The sequence below is a fragment of the Dermacentor silvarum genome, chromosome 1, assembly GCF_013339745.2.
Source record: "Dermacentor silvarum isolate Dsil-2018 chromosome 1, BIME_Dsil_1.4, whole genome shotgun sequence".
Classification (NCBI taxonomy): domain Eukaryota; kingdom Metazoa; phylum Arthropoda; class Arachnida; order Ixodida; family Ixodidae; genus Dermacentor; species Dermacentor silvarum.
This window is the reverse complement of record NC_051154.1, coordinates 359,847,082-359,871,283: the sequence shown is the minus strand read 5'-3', so window position 1 is coordinate 359,871,283 and position 24,202 is coordinate 359,847,082. Positions and strand designations below refer to the sequence as shown.

At 49.1% G+C, this 24,202-nt stretch overlaps 28 non-coding genes across 28 annotated transcripts; all 28 read left to right on the top strand.

The window, feature by feature from the left end:
• The first annotated feature begins 4,661 nt into the window (after positions 1-4,661).
• Positions 4,662-4,736, top strand: Trnac-gca (transfer RNA cysteine (anticodon GCA)). The gene has a single exon. It is a non-coding gene; the product is annotated as a tRNA-Cys (tRNA).
• A 69-nt stretch (positions 4,737-4,805) lies between these two features.
• Trnac-gca (transfer RNA cysteine (anticodon GCA)) lies at positions 4,806-4,877 on the top strand. Its single transcript has one exon. It is a non-coding gene; the product is annotated as a tRNA-Cys (tRNA).
• A 4,926-nt stretch (positions 4,878-9,803) lies between these two features.
• Positions 9,804-9,875, top strand: Trnac-gca (transfer RNA cysteine (anticodon GCA)). Its single transcript has one exon. It is a non-coding gene; the product is annotated as a tRNA-Cys (tRNA).
• A 74-nt stretch (positions 9,876-9,949) lies between these two features.
• On the top strand, positions 9,950-10,021 carry Trnac-gca (transfer RNA cysteine (anticodon GCA)). The gene has a single exon. It is a non-coding gene; the product is annotated as a tRNA-Cys (tRNA).
• Positions 10,022-10,094: 73 nt separating this feature from the next.
• Trnac-gca (transfer RNA cysteine (anticodon GCA)) lies at positions 10,095-10,166 on the top strand. Its single transcript has one exon. It is a non-coding gene; the product is annotated as a tRNA-Cys (tRNA).
• Positions 10,167-10,240: 74 nt separating this feature from the next.
• Trnac-gca (transfer RNA cysteine (anticodon GCA)) lies at positions 10,241-10,312 on the top strand. Its single transcript has one exon. It is a non-coding gene; the product is annotated as a tRNA-Cys (tRNA).
• Positions 10,313-10,386: 74 nt separating this feature from the next.
• Trnac-gca (transfer RNA cysteine (anticodon GCA)) lies at positions 10,387-10,458 on the top strand. Its single transcript has one exon. It is a non-coding gene; the product is annotated as a tRNA-Cys (tRNA).
• Positions 10,459-10,532: 74 nt separating this feature from the next.
• On the top strand, positions 10,533-10,604 carry Trnac-gca (transfer RNA cysteine (anticodon GCA)). The gene has a single exon. It is a non-coding gene; the product is annotated as a tRNA-Cys (tRNA).
• Positions 10,605-10,678: 74 nt separating this feature from the next.
• Positions 10,679-10,750, top strand: Trnac-gca (transfer RNA cysteine (anticodon GCA)). The gene has a single exon. It is a non-coding gene; the product is annotated as a tRNA-Cys (tRNA).
• A 74-nt stretch (positions 10,751-10,824) lies between these two features.
• Trnac-gca (transfer RNA cysteine (anticodon GCA)) lies at positions 10,825-10,896 on the top strand. Its single transcript has one exon. It is a non-coding gene; the product is annotated as a tRNA-Cys (tRNA).
• Positions 10,897-10,970: 74 nt separating this feature from the next.
• Positions 10,971-11,042, top strand: Trnac-gca (transfer RNA cysteine (anticodon GCA)). The gene has a single exon. It is a non-coding gene; the product is annotated as a tRNA-Cys (tRNA).
• Positions 11,043-11,116: 74 nt separating this feature from the next.
• On the top strand, positions 11,117-11,188 carry Trnac-gca (transfer RNA cysteine (anticodon GCA)). The gene has a single exon. It is a non-coding gene; the product is annotated as a tRNA-Cys (tRNA).
• A 74-nt stretch (positions 11,189-11,262) lies between these two features.
• Trnac-gca (transfer RNA cysteine (anticodon GCA)) lies at positions 11,263-11,334 on the top strand. The gene has a single exon. It is a non-coding gene; the product is annotated as a tRNA-Cys (tRNA).
• A 74-nt stretch (positions 11,335-11,408) lies between these two features.
• On the top strand, positions 11,409-11,480 carry Trnac-gca (transfer RNA cysteine (anticodon GCA)). Its single transcript has one exon. It is a non-coding gene; the product is annotated as a tRNA-Cys (tRNA).
• A 74-nt stretch (positions 11,481-11,554) lies between these two features.
• On the top strand, positions 11,555-11,626 carry Trnac-gca (transfer RNA cysteine (anticodon GCA)). The gene has a single exon. It is a non-coding gene; the product is annotated as a tRNA-Cys (tRNA).
• Positions 11,627-11,700: 74 nt separating this feature from the next.
• Trnac-gca (transfer RNA cysteine (anticodon GCA)) lies at positions 11,701-11,772 on the top strand. The gene has a single exon. It is a non-coding gene; the product is annotated as a tRNA-Cys (tRNA).
• Positions 11,773-11,846: 74 nt separating this feature from the next.
• Positions 11,847-11,918, top strand: Trnac-gca (transfer RNA cysteine (anticodon GCA)). Its single transcript has one exon. It is a non-coding gene; the product is annotated as a tRNA-Cys (tRNA).
• A 73-nt stretch (positions 11,919-11,991) lies between these two features.
• Positions 11,992-12,063, top strand: Trnac-gca (transfer RNA cysteine (anticodon GCA)). The gene has a single exon. It is a non-coding gene; the product is annotated as a tRNA-Cys (tRNA).
• Positions 12,064-12,137: 74 nt separating this feature from the next.
• On the top strand, positions 12,138-12,209 carry Trnac-gca (transfer RNA cysteine (anticodon GCA)). The gene has a single exon. It is a non-coding gene; the product is annotated as a tRNA-Cys (tRNA).
• A 74-nt stretch (positions 12,210-12,283) lies between these two features.
• Positions 12,284-12,355, top strand: Trnac-gca (transfer RNA cysteine (anticodon GCA)). The gene has a single exon. It is a non-coding gene; the product is annotated as a tRNA-Cys (tRNA).
• A 74-nt stretch (positions 12,356-12,429) lies between these two features.
• On the top strand, positions 12,430-12,501 carry Trnac-gca (transfer RNA cysteine (anticodon GCA)). Its single transcript has one exon. It is a non-coding gene; the product is annotated as a tRNA-Cys (tRNA).
• Positions 12,502-12,575: 74 nt separating this feature from the next.
• Positions 12,576-12,647, top strand: Trnac-gca (transfer RNA cysteine (anticodon GCA)). Its single transcript has one exon. It is a non-coding gene; the product is annotated as a tRNA-Cys (tRNA).
• Positions 12,648-12,721: 74 nt separating this feature from the next.
• Trnac-gca (transfer RNA cysteine (anticodon GCA)) lies at positions 12,722-12,793 on the top strand. The gene has a single exon. It is a non-coding gene; the product is annotated as a tRNA-Cys (tRNA).
• Positions 12,794-16,453: 3,660 nt separating this feature from the next.
• Trnac-gca (transfer RNA cysteine (anticodon GCA)) lies at positions 16,454-16,528 on the top strand. The gene has a single exon. It is a non-coding gene; the product is annotated as a tRNA-Cys (tRNA).
• Positions 16,529-16,599: 71 nt separating this feature from the next.
• Trnac-gca (transfer RNA cysteine (anticodon GCA)) lies at positions 16,600-16,671 on the top strand. The gene has a single exon. It is a non-coding gene; the product is annotated as a tRNA-Cys (tRNA).
• Positions 16,672-16,743: 72 nt separating this feature from the next.
• Positions 16,744-16,815, top strand: Trnac-gca (transfer RNA cysteine (anticodon GCA)). The gene has a single exon. It is a non-coding gene; the product is annotated as a tRNA-Cys (tRNA).
• Positions 16,816-16,889: 74 nt separating this feature from the next.
• On the top strand, positions 16,890-16,961 carry Trnac-gca (transfer RNA cysteine (anticodon GCA)). The gene has a single exon. It is a non-coding gene; the product is annotated as a tRNA-Cys (tRNA).
• Positions 16,962-21,971: 5,010 nt separating this feature from the next.
• Trnac-gca (transfer RNA cysteine (anticodon GCA)) lies at positions 21,972-22,046 on the top strand. Its single transcript has one exon. It is a non-coding gene; the product is annotated as a tRNA-Cys (tRNA).
• The last annotated feature ends 2,156 nt before the right edge of the window (positions 22,047-24,202 follow it).

Here is a 24,202-nt window from a genome sequence, read left to right as displayed (position 1 = left end):
TCGGGACGCTCTCGGCCCAACAGGACTGCTGCCGGAGGTGCTTGCGCTTGGGGCTTACCAGATCAACCACGTCTGGGCGGTGACCATGAACAATGCCGACGCCACGAAACGGCTGCTGGACGTCAAGGAGCTCAAGGTAAAGGGGCGGCGCTGCATCGTGGTTGACCCCCAAGACCAGCAGGCACGGCTGCAACTTCATTGGCTAATACATTGTGTGGCTGATGAAGATGTAAGAACGGCGCTGGCGGCCTTTGGAAAGGTCGTTCAGGTCACCCGAGAGCGATGGCGGGTACAAGGAATCAGCGACAAGGGGACGACTACCCGCTCCGTGTTGCTCAAGCTCAAGAGCGGCGTGAAGCTGGAAGACCTCCCACACCAAATCAGGGTCGCAGGTGAACTGGCCCTTGTTGTCGTGCCTGGCCGCCCAATGCAGTGCTTACGCTGCCATGGCTCTGGTCATGTACGTCGGGAGTGCAAGGTCCCTCGGTGCTCGCAATGTCGCAGGCTTGGTCACTCGGAAGACCAGTGCATACGCACGTACGCTTCTGCGACCGGGCCGGCCGAGGGTGACGACGCCGCTCAGTTGATGATGGATGTGGCCGAGGCCGAGGACGCGGCAAAAGGGGCAGGAGACCAGGCAACCCCAAGTGCGGCAGACGGTTCGCTTGCACCGGCTGTCGACGCGGTGGCACCAGTGGATAACAAGGCTACCTAGGGAGGGGCAGAAGCTACAGCAGGCAAGACTAAGGAAGAAAGCACAAGCAACTCAGTGGATGCATGTGTGCCAATGCAGACAGTGGAAGACCCGTCGGAAAAGAACGACGCAACGGCCAGCAACGTCGGAGCCTCTGTCAAACGTCCTCTTGAACAGCTTGCAGGCAGCAACGCAGCGAACCAAGGAAGTAGCGAGGACGTGCCGCTTTCGAAGACATCTGTGGGCAGGCGCAGCCGCTACAAGCCACGTCCCCACATTGATACGGCGGAAAAAAAAGACTGACAACAAGCCACCACCGCTCTCCAGTGGCACCGGTCCACCGGGTGGGCCTGGGGGTGTCTAGCGCAGCGCTAGACGCTAAAGGTAAGCACCATGCTCCGGGCCCAATCTCTTTTCACTAGACAGCCATGGCTACCAACCCGACGCTTAGATTGGCGACGCTAAACGTTCGAGGTCTGGCCGCCAAGCGAAAGCAGAGCCAAGTGTTCAGGCTCCTGGTGGACCATGACCTTGACGTGTTAGCAGTGCAAGAGACAAAAGTGGATGGTGACGAGGAGACACGCAGCATGGTGCAGCGGTTTACGTCGCGGTATTACGTGATAGTGAGCCACGCCATAGGGGCGTCGGCGGGTTGCCTATTGTTTGTCAAGAAATTATCGGGTCTCGTGGTGCAACGTATTTTTTCATGTTCATCCGGCCGGTTAGTTTCGTGCGATTTTGTATTGAGTGGACTTGAATGGTGTGTGGTGTGTATTTATGCGCCAAATGTGTCAGAAGATCGGTCGCTTTTTTTCTCAAAGTTAAATGAGCACATGTCTTCTGATAAGCATATGGTACTGTTAGGTGATTTTAATTGTGTTCTCAATGCCAGAGATAGGTCAAATCGAGGCCTAAAGAGCGATAAAGGTCGGGACATTTTGGCCGAGATAATTACTGAATGGGAATTGGAGGACGTGGCTGACTGCATGATGGGGACGCGAGATGTGCGTTTCTCGCACTTTCAGGGAAACAGCCATGCGCGTTTAGATCGCATTTAAGTGTCGCTTGCAGCAATACCGATGTGCAACAGTTACAATGTCTGTCCTATTTCCTTCACCGATCATTGTCTAGTTAAATGTGACATAGGAAGAAAGACAAAAGGTTGCAGATTCTCTTGGGAACTGTGGAAAATGAATTCGAAACTGACCACTGATGAAAGTTTCGTAGCAGAGGTGTTGGAGTGCATCGCAGAAACTCTTCTGAACGGAGAAGGTAAATTTGCAGAACGATGGGAAGAGTTTAAACAGCGGATTAAAAGGAAAGCCATCGATCGTACCGTCACACTAAATTATGAAGCAAAAAAGAAAGAAAAAGAACTAAGAACAACCTTGGAAAAGTTAACAGAACTGGAGTGCCAAGAGCCGGGAGCATTCAAAAGTGATATACGGAATATGAAACAGCAACTTGAACTGCATGACGAGGAGCGTTATCGCGGCGCGATTGTTCGTGCTAGAGCCGAGTCCTTTGCTGTGGGGTAGACACCCACAAAAAGGGCGCTTGGACTGGAAAAGGCGCAAGCACGACGCAATCAGATTGACGTGATCGAAGCGGGCGGTCACGAAGTTACAGGTACCGATAGCATAGCACGTGTGTTCTTTCAGCACTATGAGAATATATTTGCACATAGGCAGGTAGACCTGGAACGCTTTAAAACGAAGTTTTTAGCACGCATGCCCCAACTGAGTGATGAAACCAAAGCTACATTAGAAGCGCCGATAACTGTTTTTGAAGTGGAACGCGCGATTGATGATTTGAATCCCGGCAAGTCGCCTGGCCCTGATGGGCTTTGCGCTGCGTGGTACAAGCGATTTAAAAAGGAATTGTCAGAAGTGCTCGTAGCAGTTTTCAACGAAGCGTACGAAGGAAAGGTATTACCACCGTCATTCAGTGAATCCCACACGGTGCTGATTCCGAAGTCAGAGGATGAGGACAAGCTGAAGCAAGTAACATCATATAGACCAATAGCACTCACAAATGTGGACTACAAGGTTTTAATGAAAGTTCTAGCTGCCAGACTTCAGACAATTATTAAAGACATAGTCGGTCCGCACCAAACATGTGGAATTAAGGGTCGCACTATAGCTACGAATCTTCACAAGATGCGGTCCGTTCTAGAGTGTTGCGATTTCCTGGAAGCATGTGTGGCCGTACTCCAGTTGGACCTGGAGAAGGCATTTGATTGTGTAGCGCATGTTATTTTGTTTACCATATTAGAACACATTAATGTCGGGTCCATCATCATGGACGGTGTAGCTCTGGCGTATCAGAATTGCTCTACCAGACTAATTATTAACAAGGCATTGGGGGCCCCCATAAAAATCCAGCGTTCCGTTCGCCAGGGCTGCCCCATCAGTCCACTTTTGTTCTGCATTTACATTGAAACGTTATGTCTGTCAATACTTGAAAATAATGCTATTAACGGTTTTCGTTTACATTCGTCAGAGGTGAAATTGCTTGCGTATGCCGATGATGTTGCAGTCTGTTGTATTGATTACGAAAGCATCGAAGAATCTATTAGAGCTGTCAAAATTTTCAGCGACGTTACAGGAAGTCGGGTAAACTGAGGAAAGTGCCTGGGATTTTGGCACGGAGTGTGGCCGTCGACGCCGGACATTTTTGCCAACGTCGTGTGGCAGAGGATGCCTGTGAAGTACCTCGGTGTGCCGCTTCAGTACTACAAAAATAATAATGACTACTGGCAGCAACAAGCAGACCTCTTACGTGAAAAGGCGAATGCTTGGAGGGCTAATTATCTCTCCATGTTTGCGAGGGCTACCGTGTGTAACATGTTTTTTGTGGCTAAATTATGGTATGTGATGCAAGTTATGTACTGTTCTAGGGTAAATGTGCAAAAATTGCATAGGGTTTTTGCGATATTTGTGTGGGGATCTACCTGGGAAAGGTGCAGTCGCACAAACTTGTTCAGGAGAGTAAAGTGTGGGGGGCTTGGACTGGCACATCTCTTTCTCAAACAGTTAGTGAACCGGTTTTTCTTTTTTCGCGAGGTAAGCGACCCACTCCTGCAAACGGTGTGCCAGGCAAGATTAGGGCGACTGTTACCCGACTATGTTATTAGCACCCATGTCATGTCGGGTACGGTGCAGGGTTACTTTCGGGAAGTAGTGTCAAGTGTGCGATTTCTGTGCGTTCGGTTTTCCAATGATTATTTGTATTCTGTTACAAAGAGAAAATTGTATAAAGACATATGTGACATAGTGTTGCCAATTCCCTTGTACAGAGCGATATACAGTGCAGGCCAGGGTCAGAATGTCCTGAAAAGAGTTAAAAGAATGCAAGTAGCGCCAAGTGTGAAATCATTCTTTTTCAAACTGCATACCGGGACGCTACCAGTGAGAACTTTCCTGGAGGAGCGTGGGTTTTATATGCCCTGGGGTTCTCACTGTTTTATTTGCAAACAACCGGAAACCATCGATCACGTTTTTCTTCACTGTTGGGAGGGGGTCTTTTTTTGGGATGTGTTGCAGCGGACAATGAAAAAGGAATTCCCGCTAGATACGCACGGCATCAGGTACCTTGCAATAGACAACGAAGAAGAAGTACCTTTTGATCTGATTATGTTGACTGGCCTGCACAGTATATGGCGCTCACGAATGGCTGGCTTCTACTGTGAACCAGATAGAAGACCGCCAAGGCTGTACTTTCGAGCGAGCATGGCTCGTTTAATAGAAGTAGAAAAAACAAAAGAATGTGTTTCCCCCTGGATTGCCAGTGTGGAACCCTTGGTTACACTAAAAGAATTTTAATTGACATCGCCAGTCACCACGTGACTGACGGCATTATGTGCACAACAATAACAACCTTTATTGTAACCTTGTTTTGACGTCTCATTTGTGATGTGTGCTACGTGTTTTGTTGTCGAAAAACCGGCAATAAAGAGAGAGAAAAAAAGGGCATAGCTCAGTGGTAGAGCATTCGACTGCAGATCGAGAGGTCCCCGGTTCAAACCCGGGTGCCCCCTTTATTATTTTTTTATTTGCAATATTTTCGTGTCTAAAGCTCCGGAACGTGCCTTCTCTCCATCTCGGACGTCGGGGGCATAGCTCAGTGGTAGAGCATTCCACTGCAGATCGAGAGGTCCCCGGTTCAAACCCGGGTGCCCCCTTTATTATTTTTTTATTTGCAATATATTCGTGTCTGAAGCTCCGGAACGTGCCTTCTCTCCATCTCGGACGTCGGGGGCATAGCTCAGTGGATTCTGCTTCCGGCAGCCGTGCTGTGCGGTTCGTAGGATCATGAGCTCCGTTGGAGCGGCGATGGCGGCCCTTACCAGCCGCGGTAACAGGAAACAAGAAGAAGATGAGTACCATTTTGTTTTGCCACAACTGCCTACAGGACGCATTGTTACCAATGCAGTTTTTCTGCATGGTGACGTGCGAGCACGGCCTTACAGAGTTGAAGATTTCAGGGACGCCCTCGCTCTTGCCGGGATGCTGCCGGAAATTGTCGCACTCGGAGCCTACCAGATTAACCATGTCTGGGCGGTTACCATGTGCAATGCAGACGCTACCAAGCGGCTGCTAGCCTTGAAGGAAATGGAAGTGAAGGGACGGCGCTGCGTCGTCGTGGACCCACAGGACAGGCAAGTCAAGTTACGCCTTCACTGGCTTAATTACGGCGTAGCTGACGAGGACGTCCGTACAGCTCTAGCCGCTTATGGCAAGGTGGTTGACGTACAGCGTGAGCGTTGGCGGGTGCCGGGTGTTCAAGAAAAGAACTCGACTGCCCGGACGGTGCTGATGAAGTTGAAAACTGGCTTGAAGTTGGAAGACCTACCGCACCAGGTACGGGTCGCCGGAGAACTAGCATTAGTGGTAGTTCCGGGGCGACCAATGCAGTGCCTGCGCTGTTAGGGCTCTGGACATGTCCGGCGTGACTGCAAAGTGCCCCGGTGCTCGATATGCAGACGATTTGGACACGAAGACGCTCAGTGCACGCGGTCCTACGCCGCAGCTACTGGGCGAGGAGTGAGCGACTACACCGAGAAGCTCTTAATGGACGTGACCGAAGCCGAGGAGGCAGCAAAGGGAAGCGGAAGCTTGGAAACCCAAAAGAAACCGCGCAGCGAAAAGACACCAGAAGGCAAGCAAAGCCAGGGGACAACGGAGGCTACGACGAAGCCGCCAGCAACAGTGACCGAGCTGGCAGCCACGCCCGTTCCCGCTGACGACGACACGTTGGAGAGCAGCGATACAGAAGGCACCCAAGCTGAACCAAGGAAGCCGCGCTTGCAGGGGAGTCAACCGGCAGGGGAGTCAACCCGGCTGTCAAGCGTCCGCTTGAAGGGACCGCGGACCAGAAGGCGTCCTCCGGGAGACGCCCCAGCCTTAAGCCACGGCCAAATCTCGAATCGGAGAGGAAGGCCACCGACGAGGCGCCGAGGCAGCACCTGGACACCGGGCAACCGGGCGGATCCGAAGACGTCTAGCCGTGCGCTAGACGTGCAAGGTAAGCGTCATGCTTCGGGTCCTGCTACCTCCTGTTAAAACATGGCACGCAACGCGTCGTTTAGTTTGGCTACGTTAAACGTGCGAGGTCTAGCCGCAAAGAAAAAGCAGAGCCAAGTATACCGGTTGTTGGTAGATCATGACGTCGACATGTTGGCAGTGCAAGAAACAAAAGTTGAAGGGGAGGAGCAGACCCGGAGCATGATGCTTCGCTTCACGGCTCGCTACTACGTTGCAGTGAGTCATGCGGTGGGCAAGTCAGCGGGATGCCTGCTATTTTTGAAAAAGTTACCGGGGCTAGATGTACAGAGTGCTTATTCATGTCCAAGTGGTAGATTTATTGTTGTTGATCTTTATTACAGTGATGTTACCTGGAGAGTAATATGTATTTATGCACCGAACGGTACAGATGAGAGGTATAATTTTTTCTGAGCATTGAGCCATATCTGACTGCAGATAAACATGTTGTTGTGTTAGGAGATTTCAACTGCGTTTTGAACACTCGGGACCGAAGCAATGCACACTGGTATAGAGACAGAAGTAGTCAGCTTTTATCACGGTTTATTGGAGAACATGATATAGATGATGTAGCAGAATGTCTCGAGGGAGCGAGAGAAGTGCAGTTTACGCATTTCCAAGGACAGAGTCACGCTCGCCTTGACCGTATTTATGCATCAGTGGAGCTATTACCTTTGTGCACCCAATACCATGTAGTGCCCGTGTCGTTTTCGGACCATTGTCTGGTTAAATGTCTGATGGGAAGTGCGGAAAAACAAAACACGTTTTCGTGGGATCTGTGGAAAATGAACGTAAAGCTTCTAAGCGACCAATGCTTTATTCAAGATGTGAAGGAGGCGATAGATGCAATGAAATCAGAACAGGTGCCCAGTGTCGGCGCGCAATGGGATTTATTTAAGCAACATGTCAAAATGAAAGCCATAGAGCGAGCTAGCTGCATTAAGTATGAGGATAAAGTCAAAGAAAGAAATTTAAGAACATTGCTTGAAAAACTGGTTAAGCTTGAATGCCGTCAGCCGGGCAAGTTTAAAGACGACATTCGTAGCATAAAACAGAAACTCGAAGCAGCAGATGAAGAACGTTATCGGGGAGCGATAGTGCGAGCCAGAGCCGAGGCATGGGCGGCCGGGGAGACGCCCACAAAGCGAGCGCTGGGAATCGAAAGGGCGCACGCCCGCCGTAATCACATCGATGTGATAGAAGAAAATGGTATTGAAACAACAGATACGGAGGCTATAGGGCGAGCTTTCTTTCGATTCTACGAAGGGCTGTTTGCCCATAGATCAGTAGATGTAGAAGGGTTTAAAACAGCCTTCTTAGAGCGCATGCCTCGGCTGTCACAAGAAAGAAAAGCAGCTCTTGAAGCACCTATAACAATAGCAGAAATAGAAAAGGCAATAGATGATCTTAACCCTGGAAAGTCGCCCGGTCCGGACGGTCTGAGCGCGGCTTGGTACAAAGCATTCAAGCAAGACCTGTCCTGTCAGTTGAAAGATGTCTTTGATGAGGCATTTGAGGTGGGAACGTTACCTCTGTCATTCTCCCAAGCACACACTGTGCTCATTCCAAAAACAGAACAAAAAGATAGGCTAAGACTCGTGACATCATACAGACCAATCTCACTAACTAACTGTGATTATAAAATATTTATGAAAGTATTGGCTAGCAGACTTCAGACCGTTATGACGCAGATTGTGGGAGCCCACCAAACCTGTGGTATTAAGGGCCGCTCTATTTTTACTAATATTCATTCATTGAGGTGTGTGCTCGAGTGTTGTGACGCCTCTCGGTCGGCTGTCGCAATACTCCAGCTTGACCTAGAAAAGGCATTTGACTGTGTATCTCATGTATTATTGCGTTCCATACTCGAACATGTTAATTTAGGCTCAATCATCATCGACGGAATATCCCTAGCTTATAGAAACTGCAAAACGCGCCTGATAGTCAACAACAGATTGGGGGCCCCCGTTGACGTCCAGCGGAGCGTGCGTCAAGGGTGCCCACTGAGTCCTCTTTTGTTTAGTATTTATATTGAAACTTTGTGTCAAGCAATAATTGAAAATGATTGTGTTCATGGGTTCAGATTGCAGGCGTCCGAGCTAAAGCTCTTAGCGTACGCTGATGATATAGCGGTGTGCTGTACGAAAAAGGAGAGCCTGCTAGAGACAGTCGCTGTAGTAAGACGGTTCGGAGAAGTAACGGGGAGCTTTGCGAACTGGGGAAAGTGTCTGGGCTTTTGGCACGGCGAGTGGCAGTCAACACCACAGACATTTGCCAACGTGAAATGGGTTAAAACCCCAGTAAAGTACCTCGGCGTTCCCCTTGAAAGTTATAAGAAAAATGATGATTTCTGGCTAGAACAAGCCAAAGAAACACGAGAAAAGGCGGAGAGATGGAAAGGTTCACACCTATCAATTTTCGCCAGAGCGACAGTGTGCAATTTGTTTTTTGTTAGTAAATTATGGTACATGATGCAAGTGTTGTATTGTTCGCGAGTGCATGTGCAGAAGTTCCACCTAGTGTTCGCTGTTTTTATTTGGGCTTCCAGCTGGGAACGCTGCAGCCGCACGAATCTTTTCAGGCGAGTGAAAGAGGGAGGCCTGGGTCTGGCACACCTATTCGTGCGGCAGCTTGTAAGCCGTTTTTTCTTCTTTCGGGACGTCAAAGACCCGTTCTTAAGATCGGTGTGTCAAGTGAGACTTTGTGGTGCGTTACCAGAGCTTGTTATCAGCAGCGAAATTATGCCTGGTACTTTGTTTGGGTACTTCAAGGAGATAGTAGCCAGTGTTCGTTTTTTGTCTGTACGGTTCTCGAATGATTATATGTTCAGCGTGAAAAGAAAGAAAATGTACAGTGACCTGTGTGATGTTATTTTTCCAGTACCGATGTACAGAGCCATATACTGTGGAGGTCAGGGAAAGAACGTTTTGAAACGAGTAAAAAGAATGCACGTGCAGCCAGGAGTGAAATCTTTCTTCTTCAAGCTTCACACTGGCACCCTGACAGTGAGAACCTTCTTAGAAGAACGCGGGTTTTACAAGCCGTGGGGGTCAAACTGTCTGATTTGTAAAAAGCCTGAAACAGTAGACCATGTTTTCATACATTGTTGGGAGGGGGTGTACTTTTGGGACGTTCTGCAAAGAACAATGAAGAAAGAATTGCCCTTACATCCGCAGGGCATAAGATTTCTACCACTGGATAATGAGGATGGGGTCCCATTTGACCTCATCATGCTGACTGGCCTCTACTGTCTATGGCGATCCCGAATGCAAGGCTTCTATTGTGACCCAGAAGCGCGGCCTGCGCGCATACATTTCCATGAACACATGTCACGCTTCCTGGAGGTGAAAAAAGCACAAGTTGATGTGCCTGATTGGCTACCAAGGGTAGAGGCCTTGGCATCCTTAAAGGAATTTTAAAAGACAAAGTCAGCCAAGTCATGCTGGCTGCTATGTAAGAGCTTGTTTTTTTTTGTTCTGTATTTTCGTGTCCTAGTTATGCATTTTGTTTGTTTTGCTGACAGTGTGTCGGTGAACCTGTCGAGAACTGGCAATAAAGAAAAAAAAAGGGGCATAGCTCAGTGGTAGAGCATTCGGCTGCAGATCGAGAGGTCCCCGGTTCAAAACCGGGTGCCCCCTTTATTATTTTTTTATTTGCAATATTTTCGTGTCTGAAGCTCATAGGAACGTGCCTCCTCTCCATCTCGGACGTCGGGGGCATAGCTCAGTGGTAGAGCATTCGACTGCAGATCGAGAGGTCCCCGGTTCAAACCAGGGTGCCCCCTTTATTATTTTTTATTTGCAATATTTTCGTGTCTGAAGCTCATAGGAACGTGCCTCCTCTCCATCTCGGACGTCGGGGGCATAGCTCAGTGGTAGAGCATTCGACTGCAGATCGAGAGGTCCCCGGTTCAAACCAGGGTGCCCCCTTTATTATTTTTTTATTTGCAATATTTTCGTGTCTGAAGCTCATAGGAACGTGCCTCCTCTCCATCTCGGACGTCGGGGGCATAGCTCAGTGGTAGAGCATTCGACTGCAGATCGAGAGGTCCCCGGTTCAAACCAGGGTGCCCCCTTTATTATTTTTTTATTTGCAATATTTTCGTGTCTGAAGCTCATAGGAACGTGCCTCCTCTCCATCTCGGACGTCGGGGGCATAGCTCAGTGGTAGAGCATTCGACTGCAGATCGAGAGGTCCCCGGTTCAAAACCGGGTGCCCCCTTTATTATTTTTTTATTTGCAATATTTTCGTGTCTGAAGCTCATAGGAACGTGCCTCCTCTCCATCTCGGACGTCGGGGGCATAGCTCAGTGGTAGAGCATTCGACTGCAGATCGAGAGGTCCCCGGTTCAAACCAGGGTGCCCCCTTTATTATTTTTTTATTTGCAATATTTTCGTGTCTGAAGCTCATAGGAACGTGCCTCCTCTCCATCTCGGACGTCGGGGGCATAGCTCAGTGGTAGAGCATTCGACTGCAGATCGAGAGGTCCCCGGTTCAAACCCGGGTGCCCCCTTTATTATTTTTTCATTTGCAATATTTTCGTGTCTGAAGCTCATAGGAACGTGCCTTCTCTACTTCTCGGACGTCGGGGGCATAGCTCAGTGGTAGAGCATTCGACTGCAGATCGAGAGGTCCCCGGTTCAAACCCGGGTGCCCCCTTTATTATTTTTTCATTTGCAATATTTTCGTGTCTGAAGCTCATAGGAACGTGCCTCCTCTCCATCTCGGACGTCGGGGGCATAGCTCAGTGGTAGAGCATTCGACTGCAGATCGAGAGGTCCCCGGTTCAAACCCGGGTGCCCCCTTTATTATTTTTTAATTTGCAATATTTTCGTGTCTGAAGCTCATAGGAACGTGCCTCCTCTCCATCTCGAACGTCGGGGGCATAGCTCAGTGGTAGAGCATTCGACTGCAGATCGAGAGGTCCCCGGTTCAAACCCGGGTGCCCCCTTTATTATTTTTTAATTTGCAATATTTTCGTGTCTGAAGCTCATAGGAACGTGCCTTCTCTCCATCTCGGACGTCGGGGGCATAGCTCAGTGGTAGAGCATTCGACTGCAGATCGAGAGGTCCCCGGTTCAAACCCGGGTGCCCCCTTTATTATTTTTTCATTTGCAATATTTTCGTGTCTGAAGCTCATAGGAACGTGCCTTCTCTCCATCTCGGACGTCGGGGGCATAGCTCAGTGGTAGAGCATTCGACTGCAGATCGAGAGGTCCCCGGTTCAAACCCGGGTGCCCCCTTTATTATTTTTTAATTTGCAATATTTTCGTGTCTGAAGCTCATAGGAACGTGCCTTCTCTCCATCTCGGACGTCGGGGGCATAGCTCAGTGGTAGAGCATTCGACTGCAGATCGAGAGGTCCCCGGTTCAAACCCGGGTGCCCCCTTTATTATTTTTTCATTTGCAATATTTTCGTGTCTGAAGCTCATAGGAACGTGCCTTCTCTCCATCTCGGACGTCGGGGGCATAGCTCAGTGGTAGAGCATTCGACTGCAGATCGAGAGGTCCCCGGTTCAAACCCGGGTGCCCCCTTTATTATTTTTTAATTTGCAATATTTTCGTGTCTGAAGCTCATAGGAACGTGCCTTCTCTCCATCTCGGACGTCGGGGGCATAGCTCAGTGGTAGAGCATTCGACTGCAGATCGAGAGGTCCCCGGTTCAAACCCGGGTGCCCCCTTTATTATTTTTTAATTTGCAATATTTTCGTGTCTGAAGCTCATAGGAACGTGCCTCCTCTCCATCTCGAACGTCGGGGCATAGCTCAGTGGTAGAGCATTCGACTGCAGATCGAGAGGTCCCCGGTTCAAACCCGGGTGCCCCCTTTATTATTTTTTAATTTGCAATATTTTCGTGTCTGAAGCTCATAGGAACGTGCCTTCTCTCCATCTCGGACGTCGGGGGCATAGCTCAGTGGTAGAGCATTCGACTGCAGATCGAGAGGTCCCCGGTTCAAACCCGGGTGCCCCCTTTATTATTTTTTCATTTGCAATATTTTCGTGTCTGAAGCTCATAGGAACGTGCCTTCTCTACTTCTCGGACGTCGGGGGCATAGCTCAGTGGTAGAGCATTCGACTGCAGATCGAGAGGTCCCCGGTTCAAACCCGGGTGCCCCCTTTATTATTTTTTCATTTGCAATATTTTCGTGTCTGAAGCTCATAGGAACGTGCCTCCTCTCCATCTCGGACGTCGGGGGCATAGCTCAGTGGTAGAGCATTCGACTGCAGATCGAGAGGTCCCCGGTTCAAACCCGGGTGCCCCCTTTATTATTTTTTAATTTGCAATATTTTCGTGTCTGAAGCTCATAGGAACGTGCCTTCTCTCCATCTCGGACGTCGGGGGCATAGCTCAGTGGTAGAGCATTCGACTGCAGATCGAGAGGTCCCCGGTTCAAACCCGGGTGCCCCCTTTATTATTTTTTAATTTGCAATATTTTCGTGTCTGAAGCTCATAGGAACGTGCCTCCTCTCCATCTCGAACGTCGGGGGCATAGCTCAGTGGTAGAGCATTCGACTGCAGATCGAGAGGTCCCCGGTTCAAACCCGGGTGCCCCCTTTATTATTTTTTAATTTGCAATATTTTCGTGTCTGAAGCTCATAGGAACGTGCCTTCTCTCCATCTCGGACGTCGGGGGCATAGCTCAGTGTAAGCACCATGCTCCGGGCCTACTTCATTCTTTAGTACAGCATGGCACCTGACCCATCTCTCAGCATTGCCACACTAAACGTGCGAGGCTTGGCGGCTAGCCGTAGGCAATGTCAAATACTAAGGTTGATCACTGACTACGACATAGACGTTTTAGCTGTCCAGGAGACCAAGGTAGACGGGGAGGAAGAGACCGGGAGCATGGTGCGGCGTTTCACGACTAGATATTATGCAGTCGTGAGCCACGCGGTAGGGACGTCCGCTGGATGTGTCCTGTTTGTTAAGAAGTTACGAGACCTGGTTGTTCAAAGTGTGTTTTCATGTCCGTCGGGAAGGATTGTTATTTGCGATTTTGTGTTTTGTAAAGTTGAATTCCGAGTTATATGCATATATGCGCCAAATGGGGTAGAAGAACGTGCATTATTTTTTTCGAGTCTTTTTCAGTATATTAGCAGTGAAAAGTGCATGCTTTTGTTGGGGGATTTCAACTGTGTTTTGAGTGCTCGGGATAGATGCAATAATGGTGGTATCCGCGATAAAAGCAGTCATATATTGTCTAGGCTGATCAGCGAAAGTGAACTAGACGATGTATGTGAGTGTCTGGAGGGGGAGCGGGAAGTGATGTATACGCGATTTCAAGGCAGTAGCCATGCGCGGTTAGACCGCTTGTACATGTCACAGGACATGATTCCAAAGTGCCACAGTTATTCTGTTGCACCTGTGTCGTTCTCCGATCACTGCTTGGTGATGTGTACCATAGGAATGAAGAAGAAGAGTCAATCTTTTAACTGGGACCAATGGAAAATGAATGCCTTACTTCTAAAAGACGCGCCATTTGTAGACGCAATTCATGAGGCCGTTATGGAAGTAAGCGATGAATGTATTGAAACAATAGCAGAGAAATGGGAATGGTTCAAACAGAAGGTAAAAATGAAAGCAATAGAAAGATCTAGCTGCTTAAAGTTTGAGAGGGAAATGAAAGAACGAGACTTACGAAAGATACTTAATCAGCTGATAGCGCTGGAGTGCGAAGAGCCAGGGGCGTATAAGCAAGATATGCGAACCATCAAAGAAAAAATCGAACAGTTGAACAAAGAACGCTATCAAGGTGCGATTGTGCGCGCAAGAGCAAACGCATTAGTAGCGGGGGAGACGCCCACCAAAAGGGCGCTTGGACTTGAAAAAGCTCATGGTCGACGTAATCATGTCGATAAGATCTCGTGGAATGGCACACTCGTCGACGATAATAAGAGCATAGGCCGAGCGTTTTTAGAGTATTACCAGTCATTGTTTGCATATCAAGAAGCCAATGTAGATGAGTTCAAAAGGGTCTTTCTCAGTCGCATGCCGCGATTAAGTGACGACACGAAGGACCTATTAGAAGGCAATATAAGAGAACACGAAGTCGAAAAAGCAATAAATGATTTGAACAATGGCAAATCACCCGGACCTGACGGTCTGAGCGCGTGTTTTTATAAAGCCTTCAAGAAAGAACTGTCGCCCCTGCTAACAGACCTGTTTAACGCCGCGTATGTGAACAAAGCTTTGCCGCCTTCTTTTAGTAAAGCGCATACCATCTTGATACCTAAGAGTGACAAAGCGGAGAAACTTAGGCTCGTGACATCTTATAGGCCGATATCTTTAACCAATGTCGACTATAAGATTTTCATGAAGGTTTTGGCAGCCAGACTTCAAAGCGTCATCAAAGAAATCGTCGCAGACCACCAAACGTGTGGGATCAAAGGGAGGTCAATTTTTTCGAATATTCACACGATGCGGTGCGTGCTCGAGTGCTGTGACATCACTTGCGATGGCGTCGCAGTGCTCCAGCTTGACCTAGAGAAAGCTTTTGACTGTGTGTCTCATGATATTTTGTTTGCCATTCTGGATCACGTTAATGCAGGTGCCATCATCACTGAGGGAGTGGCATTGGCGCATCAGAACTGCACAACACGCTTAATTGTGAATAAATCATTGGGGGCCCCCATTAACGTCATGCGTTCTGTGCGTCAAGGCTGCCCCCTCAGTCCTCTTTTGTTTGCAGTTTACATTGAAACGATGTGTTTGGCGATAACTGAGAATGATCAAATACGAGGTTATAGCTTGGCAGCCACAGAAGTCAAGCTCCTGGCATATGCAGATGATATCGCCGTCTGTTGTACAAACAGAGAAAGTGTAACGGAAACAATATGCGTTGTGAAACAGTTTTGTGATGTGACGGGCAGTAAAGTGAACTGGGGTAAGTCCCTCGGATTGTGGCACGGAGAGTGGTCCTCGTCCCCGGACAATTTTGCGAATGTGAGCTGGGTGAAAACCCCTACCAAGTATCTCGGCGTTCCCTTGGACAGCTACAAACAGAGCGAGGAATACTGGACAAACCAAATAAAAGAAACAAGAGAAAAAGCAGACAGGTGGAAAGGCATCAACCTGTCCATTTTTCAAGGGCAACTGTATGCAATATGTTTTTCATTACAAAGTTGTGGTACGTCATGCAGACGTTATTTTGTTCAAGGGTAAACGTACAAAAGTTGCACATAGTGTTCGCCGTTTTTATCTGGGAATCTAGCTGGGAAAGATGTAGCCGAACAAATCTGTTCAGGCGGGTGAAGGAAGGTGGCCTGGGCTTGGCGCATCTTTTTGTACGACAGCTTGTCAATAGATTTTTGTTTTTTCGAGATGTGCGTGATCCTTTTCTGCGTAAGGTATTACAGCTCAGATTAAGAGCTGCGCTGCCGGCGCTCATTGTTAGTACCACTAGTATGCCAGGAACGATTCGCGGCTATCTTAAAGAGGTAGTCGACAGTGTGCGCTTTCTTTCTGTGCGTTTTTCTTTCGATTATTTATCTGCCGTGAAAAGAAAGACATTATATAAAGATGTATGCGATATTATTTTTCCAGTGCCATTGTACAGAGCGATATACAGTGGGGGACCAGGACAGGATGTCCTTAAACGGGTGAAAAGAATGGAGGTGCCTACTGGGGCAAAAACATTCTTCTTTAGGCTACACACAGGAACACTGTCAGTGAAGACATTCATGGAAGAACGCGGCTTCCTTGTTCCATGGGGCCCACACTGCTTGATTTGCAAGCAACCTGAAACTGTAGATCATGTGTTTCTGCATTGCTGGGAAGGGGTGTACTTCTGGGACGTCCTAAAACGGACAATCAAGAAGGAGTTTCCGTTGAATCCGCATGGGATCAGGTACTTACCGATTGAGAATGAGGACGGGGTTCCATACGACCTAATTATGCTCAATGGCCTCCACTGTTTATGGCGGGCACGAATGGCTGGGTACCATTGCGACCCAGATGCTAGGCCTGCTCGTATTTATTTTCGAGAAAGCATGTCTCGTTTCATTGAAATTAAGAAAATGCAAGATATTGTACCCGATTGGCTGTCAAGGATAGAATCTCTGACAGCTTTAAAAGAATTTTAGTTTGACAACGCCAGTCCATGTTGGGCTGATGGCTTTCATGTTTTTCAGTATGTTCTGTAGGTGTTCTTTCTGTGATGTCTGTTTCTATACTGTGTGCATTGTACATTGTCAAAGACCGGCAATAAATAAAAAAAAGGGCATAGCTCAGTGGTAGAGCATTCGACTGCAGATCGAGAGGTCCCCGGTTCAAACCCGGGTGCCCCCTTTATTATTTTTTCATTTGCAATATTTTCGTGTCTGAAGCTCATAGGAACGTGCCTTCTCTCCATCTCGGACGTCGGGGGCATAGCTCAGTGGTAGAGCATTCGACTGCAGATCGAGAGGTCCCCGGTTCAAACCCGGGTGCACCCTTTATTATTTTTTTATTTGCAATATTTTCGTGTCTGAAGCTCCGGAACGTGCCTTCTCTCCATCTCGGACGTCGGGGGCATAGCTCAGTGGTAGAGCATTCGACTGCAGATCGAGAGGTCCCCGGTTCAAACCCGGGTGCCCCCTTTATTATTTTTTTATTTGCAATATTTTCGTGCCTGAAGCTCATAGGAACGTGCCTTCTCTACTTCTCGGACGTCGGGGGCATAGCTCAGTGGTAGAGCATTCGACTGCAGATCGAGAGGTCCCCGGTTCAAACCCGGGTGCCCCCTTTATTATTTTTTCATTTGCAATATTTTCGTGTCTGAAGCTCATAGGAACGTGCCTCCTCTCCATCTCGGACGTCGGGGACATAGCTCAGTGGTTTCTGCTTCCGGCCACCGAGCTTGACGGACGCATGAGGACGGGCTCCGTAGGAGCGGCTTCAGCGGCCCAGAGCGGCCGCGGTAACAGGAGTGTCGTTGCGGACAACGAGTACCAAGTTGTTTTGCCGAGTTTGCCAACAGGGCGTTTTGTTGTGAACACAGTTTTTTACATTGTGATATCAGGGCCCGCCCATACCGGGTGGAAGATTTCCGCGATGCGCTCGCCCCGTTATCGCTCCTGCCGGAAGTGGTGGCTCTCGGGGCCTACCGTATGAGCCATGTTTGGGCCGTGACCTTCAAAGACAACGAAGCTGTGAAGAAGATCGTCAATGTTGGTGAGCTACAGGTCAAGAAGGGCCGATGCCTCGTCATTGACCCCGCCAACCAGGACGTACGCCTAAAAGTGCATTGGCTGCTGCACACCGTTCCTGACGAGGACGTGCGTCTTGCCTTCGCGCCGTTTGGAAAGGTCACGGACGTCGCCCGCGACCGGTGGCGGGTGCATGGCGTGGCTGACAAGAACTCTACTACAAGACTGGTTACGCTCAAGTTGAAGCCGGGCGTAATGCTTGACGACCTCCCGCACCAGGTGAGCGTCGCCGGCGAGCTGGCTCTCGTGGTTGTGCCGGGCAGGGCCCCTCTCTGCCTACGCTGCCGCGGAACAGGCCATATTCGTCGCGACTGCCGCATACCGCGGTGTGGTGCGTGCCGACGCTTCGGTCACGAAGAGAGCCAGTGCGAGCGGACGTACGCAAGCGTGACCGGACCCGTGAGCAACGACGACAACTCCGCCCTACTCATGGACGAGGTGGATATGGAAGACACATCGACCACGGCTAAGGAAGCAGCTGGCGAGGTGGCAGAGTCGGAGGCACGACTTCAGAAACAGGGGCAACATGTCGATGAAGCCGTCGCCACTGAACAGCAAGAACAAGTGGAGGGCACTGTAGCCATGCCGAACCGTGAGGAAGAGAGCCCACCTGATCCGGGAGCGGCCTCCACCCCCCCCTGAACATGAAGACATGGACACCCATACCCGTCCGCGCGACCAGACCGATAGCCTGGCTACGACGCAGGACAGCAGCGGCGAAGACGAGCCACCGCCCAAAGCGCCAGGTATGAGGAGACCAACCTTGAAGCTGCGGCCGAACATTACGGCCGATCCACGGCAGGCGGGTAAACCGCCTCCGTAGTTCTGTACTGTGCTTTGCTTGAGGCGGGTTGGGGGGTTCGTGAGTGCAATGGCCGTCACCCTGAGCGCTATTCTCTTGGATATGTGTCAGGAACGAGGGCCCGAGTTGCATGTGAGTGTTGTTTTCGAGAGGTCGGGTTGTGTTCCCTCTTGTGGCTCTCGACGCGGTTATCGGCGCGTCATTATGAACACGCGCCCTTGCGTAACTGTGATGGACACCATTCTACCGTGTAGTCGTGGCAGCTAATATCGAAGGAGCCCTACGTGTAGCCACGTTAAATGTACGAGGGCTCAGCGCAAGAAGGCGGCAATGTCAGCTAAGCCGGCTACTCTTAGATAATGACTTGCATCTTGTGGGAATCCAAGAAACCAAAATAGAGAGCCAAGAACTAACCGACAGAATGGTGTCCAATTTTCGTGCGCACTTTGACGTGAGTGTTTCTCACGCTGTTGGTGGATCAGGTGGTTGCGCTGTATTCATTCGAAGAAACTTTGGCATTTGTGTGCAGTCACTGTTTTCGTGTGAAAGTGGGCGCCTTTTAGTGGCTGATTTTTGTTTTTGCGATAAGGATTTCCGTGTCATTTGTGTCTACGCACCGAATATTAAAACAAACCGGCGATCCTTCTTTGAGCGTCTTTAAGAGTACGTAAAATGTGACAAGGTGGTAATACTGCTGGGCGATTTTAACTGTGTATGCGCTGCTGACGACCGCGCAAAATTTTCACACGTACGCGATAAGAGTGCTGAATTGCTAAATGCAGTGGTGCACGATTACGACTTGGAAGATATCGCTAGTGTCTTCGCCAGTGGTACTCACCCGCAGTTTACGCACTTCCAGCGTGATAGCAACGCTCGGCTAGATAGATTATATGTGTCAGCCGAATTGGTGCCCTTGTGTTGTGAATATGATGAGCAACCCATTGCCTATAGCGATCACTGCTTGGTAACTGCCACCTTTGGGAAAAGACAGATCAAACACACCTTTAACTGGGACCTCTGGAAATTGAACGCGCAGTTGCTGGATGACGATGCTTTCGTTGATGCTGTAGCGAAGGAATTAGAAAGCCTGATTTCAGTCGAATTAGCAAGCTTCGCCATTAAATTGGAAGAATTTAAACAGAAATTAAAAACAATGGCTATTGAAAGAAGCAGTGTTCTTCGGCATAACCTGAAACAGGCAGAAACGAACCTTCGCCAGCAACTGCAATTTTTCATCAGCATGGAAATTGTCCAGCCTGGTGTGTATGTTAACGAAATAAAGGAAGTGAAAGCCGAACTCGAAAGGATAGACTCTGAGAAATACAAAGCCGCCGTTGTGCGATCAAGGTCTGAGAAGCTGTGGGCGGGAGAAGCGCCAACAAAACGAGCTCTCTCGGACGAGAAAAGGTACGCATGTCGGAAGGGAATCCGCCAGCTAGCTAAAGGCAATGACATCACGTCCGACAAAAACGACATCAAACAAGGGATCATCGATCACTTCAAAGCCTTCTTAGGTCAACCACGCGAACCTCAAGATGGCTACCAGACGGAATTCCTTTCATTGATGCCAAAGCTCGATGAAGAAGTTAAGGCACGGCTAGAACATCCAATTACCCTGAGTGAGATAGAGTGCGCAATAGACGAGTTGGCGCCCGGTAAAGCACCTGGGCCTGATGGCTTAGGGGCTACTTTCTATAAAACGTTTAAGTCAGCGCTGGCTCATGTCCTCCATCTTGTTATCAGCGAAGCGTATGACCGAAAAAGATTGCCCTTGTCTTTCACAACCTCGCATATTGTGCTAATCCCGAAGAGTGATGACGAAAAGAAACGTTTGTTGCCAGGCTCATATCGCCCGATAACTCTAGCCAACGTTGACTACAAAATATTCACGAAAGTTTTAGCGAAACGACTGCAAAGTGTCATCAAAACATTGGTAGGGCCTCACCAGACTTGTGGCATTAAAGGCCGCAGTATTACAACAAATGTACACGTGGTTCGAAGTGTGCTAGAGTGCTGCGACGCGATTGGCGATTACGTCGCGATGATGCAGATAGATTTGGCGAAAGCCTTCGACCTAGTCTCGCACAAGGCTCTACTATGCATACTCGAACATACGAACGTTGGCAGTGTCATAACGCAAGGCGTAACGATGGCGTACAAAGACTGCTCAACGCGAATCATTGTTAATGGGGAGCTCACCGATAGCTTTCGTGTGCTCTCGTCGGTGCGTCAAGGATGCCCGCTTTCGCCCCTTCTGTTTTCTGCTTATCTCGAGCCACTCTGTTTGGCCATTAAAAACAACGACCGCATAGCAGGCTATCGACTACAGGCAGCACACGTTAAAATATTGGCGTATGCAGACGACATCGCGATTCTCTGTACAAATAAAGCCAGCATTAAAGAGGCAACTACTGTAGTCGAAAAATTTTGCGTTTCAGCTGGAGCCCAGATAAATTGGGATAAAAGTTATGGCTTCTGGCATGGGAGTTGGAAAGACACGCCGGAGACCTTTTCTCGATTGAATTGGTCAAAGTTGCCTACACAGTACCTGGGGGTGCCTCTCGGAAGTTACCGTGAGGCCGAACCGTACTGGCTCGACCAAGCTTCGAGAGCAAAGGAAAAGGCTGACGGTTGGAGAGGGAAGCAATTGTCAATGTTTTCTAGAGCCACTGTTTGCAACCTCTTTTTAGTTTCCAAGATATGGTATGTTATGAATGTGTTGTGTGCTGCGCGGGTAAGCGTACAAAAAATTCACCGCATTTTCGCCACTTTCATTTGGGCCTCTACCTGGGAGAGGACGAGTCGAACAAACTTGTTTCTCCCGGTCAAGAAAGGTGGGCTTGGTCTGGTTCACTTGTTTTTGCGACAAATTGTGTCACGCTTTGTGTTTCTGCGGGATCAAAATGATCTCTTTCTTCGAACAATAGTACAAGTACGGCTGGGCAGACTTCTTCCGGGATTCGTTGTTTCGTCGGCTCAGAACATGCCGGGAACTGTGAAAGGATACCTGCGTGAAGTGGTGATGTCATATAGGATGTTAAATGTGCGTTTCTCACAGCAGTATCTGTCCACCGTTACAAAGAAAAAATTGTACAGAGATCTTGTGGACACGATGCTACCTGTACCTTTGTACCGTTCCCCACACCGTGGAGGCCCCGGACAGGACGTTTTAAAAAGAGTCAAGAAAATGCCAGTACGGCCATCAACTAAGTCTTTCCTTTTCAAATTACATACAAACACACTTCCCGTTAAGACCTGGCTTCATAGCAAGGGTATTTTCATCCCCTGGAACATCGACTGCTTTTTATGTAAAAAACCAGAAACAATAGAACATGTTTTCCTAGATTGCTGGGACCCGATCTTTCACTGGGACGTTCTGCAGAGAACGCTGGAGAAGCAGTTACCCCTGGACCCGTATGGGATACGCTTTTTGCCAATAGATACCTCAGAGCAAGTACCGTACGACCTCATTATGGTCCTGGGCCTCCACGCTATGTGGAAAACTCGCAGGCAATTTGAACATGCAGATTTGGTTGTAATTCCGGTGCGAGAACACTTCATTGAGAGTGTTGTTTACGTGAGAGACGCTTACAAATCACTGCCTGATCCACCACAATGGATGTATGTACTCGATGAACTGGTGTCACTGAAAAGATTTTAGTGCTGTGTTGGCCAAAGTGTGGCTGGCACGTTTTATCACTTGTAACATTTGATTTTGTACGTCGACGACGGCAATAAAGAAAAAAAAAGCATAGCTCAGTGGTAGAGCATTCGACTGCAGATCGAGAGGTCCCCGGTTCAAACCCGGGTGCCCCCTTTATTATTTTTTTATTTGCAATATTTTCGTGTCTGAAGCTCCGGAACGTGCCTTCTCTCCATTTCGGACGTCGGGGGCATAGCTCAGTTTCCACTTCCGGCCACCGTAGTGAACGGACGTGGGTGACATGTGCTCCGATAACAACGGGGCGGCTTCAGCGGCCCAACAGGGCCGCGGTACCAGGACAACTGTCAAGGATTCCACGGAATATCAAGTACTTCTGCCACAATTACCTACTGGGCGAGTTGTTTCCAATACTTTGTTTTTACATGCCGATGTGAGTGCAAGGCCGTATCGTGTGGAACACTTCAGGGACATGCTGGAAAACTTGAAGGTGCTCTCTGACGTAGATGCGTTAGGGGCTTATAAAATGAGTCACGTGCGGGCCGTGACTTTCAAGAATGCTGATGCGGTGAAAGAAATGCTACGAGAAAAAGAAGTCAAGGTGAAGGGGCGTCGCTGTCTGATTATCGACCCTGGAAATCAAGCCATACGCCTGAAGGTTCACTGGCTGCTCCACAACCTGCTAGATGAGGATGTGTGCGAGGCCTTGGAACCTTACGGCGTTGTTAAGGAGATTAAGCGGGAGCGGTGGCGCGTTCATGGTCTGCAAGACAAGAGTTCTTCAACACGGCTTGTCACCTTGGTACTACGGAAAGGCCTAACCGTGGACGACGTGCCACATTTGCTGCGTGTCGCAGGCGAGGAGGCATTGGTTGTCGCGCCAGGCCGAGCTGCGCTCTGCCTTCGGTGCCGGAACACAGGGCATATACGGCGTGAATGTCGCGTTCCACGCTGCGCGCTCTGCCGGCGTTATGGACACGATGAGTCACAATGCGTTAGAACGTACGCGAGTGTGACGGGCCCTGCAGAGAAGGAAGAAGTGGCGGAACTCCTTATGGACGAAGCCGAAGTCGAGGAAGTATGCCCTGGTGACGCGCAGAATGTGAAAGTACAGGAAACGCCCCCTGAACTGACGCCCCCTGAGCAACCTGACTCGCGAGCGGGCGATAGGCAAGAGAAAGTGAAGGAAGGCAGCGACTCGCAAAAGGCACAGAGCTCCGGGGATCAAGACAGCGAAGGGCCACAGTATGAAGAAATGGACGTAGCTTCCACCAGTGGAAGTGTGACGAAGAGGAGTCGTGAACAAGCGACTGGTGAACAAGACCACACAGGAGACCCTACAAGCGAGGAACCACCGCCAAAGGCTGTGGTTACAAGGCGGCCAACTTTCCGACCAAAGCCGAACATTCCGCCGGATAGAAAACCGGCGGTCACGAGACTCGTGTAGGACGCCAGCCCATGCCTTTCATGGCGAATGGGCGATGAACCACGCACAATGGATACGAAGACGAGGAGGCGGATGTACTGCGTATCTGAGGTACGCATCCAAACCACAATTGAAAAGTGCAGTGTTGTATGTTTGCCTTATTGTACGCGTGATTCGATTAGCCTAGGTTTAGCGCGCGAGGGGTGTGTGGAACCGTGCGATTAGTTTGCTCCAAATTATTATGGTAGGGGATTTGGTTAGAGGACTGCGTGTTGCAACCGTTAACGTTCGAGGTCTTGCCGCAAGACGAAAGCAGTACCAAGTTAATCGCCTATGTGCTGAGAATCAATTGGATCTTGTAGCAATACAGGAAACAAAGGTTGAAAGCGAAGAGCAAACCGATCGCATGGTGGCACCTTTTAGAACATACTACAACGCATGCGTATGCCATTCCGTGGGTACGTCCGGTGGCTGTCTTCTTTTGGTGCGGAAAAGTTTGGATATTACAGAGCAATTTCTCAAGGTTAATGAAACTGGACGGCTTATCGTGTATGATTTTTCTTTTAGCGGTTATCAATGGAGACTGATTTGTGTGTATGTGCCGAACGATATGCAGGAGAGAAGTGCCTTTTTCGCAGAGCTTGAACAGTATCTCAAGTGTGAAAGATATGTTATATTGTTGGGAGATTTCAACTGCGTATGCTATACCGATGATCGCGCTAAGCGAACCTTCGTGCGCGATAAAAGTTCTCTTTTGCTAAATACCCTGGTCCAGAAATATGACATGGAAGATGTTGGCCGCTTATTAATGAGCGCCACACAACCAAAATACACGCATTTTCAACGTGACAGTCATGCGAGGTTGGATAGAGTGTATGTATCGCTTGCT